Source organism: Brassica oleracea, chromosome C9 (assembly GCF_000695525.1).
Source record: "Brassica oleracea var. oleracea cultivar TO1000 chromosome C9, BOL, whole genome shotgun sequence".
NCBI lineage: Eukaryota > Viridiplantae > Streptophyta > Magnoliopsida > Brassicales > Brassicaceae > Brassica > Brassica oleracea.
In genome coordinates, this window is record NC_027756.1 from 21,988,088 (window position 1) to 21,988,399 (window position 312).

A 312-nucleotide genomic window follows, 5' to 3' on the forward strand; every position below is an offset into this window, starting at 1 on the left:
CCCCAGCAGTTACCCCCCCAGCTCGTTGGGTGCGTGGATTTCTTGTGAGATCCCAATGCGCGGTATGGCGAGTTCGGACGAGATTGGTGTATTTGGGCAAAGTTCTTGTCTAAAAATCCGCAAGTAAATAGTAATTTCTCATGCCTATAAGAAGGGAGGTAATTTCTTCACAATCTTTACACTTACTCATTCTCATAGAGAGGTTTTCTTGAAAAGTTCTTTCTTCTTTCTCTTTCTCTTTATCATTTCCTCCTTGATCAAAAAGAAAAAAAACACGAGATGTCGAGTAAGAAGAGGAGTTCGAAGAAAGGG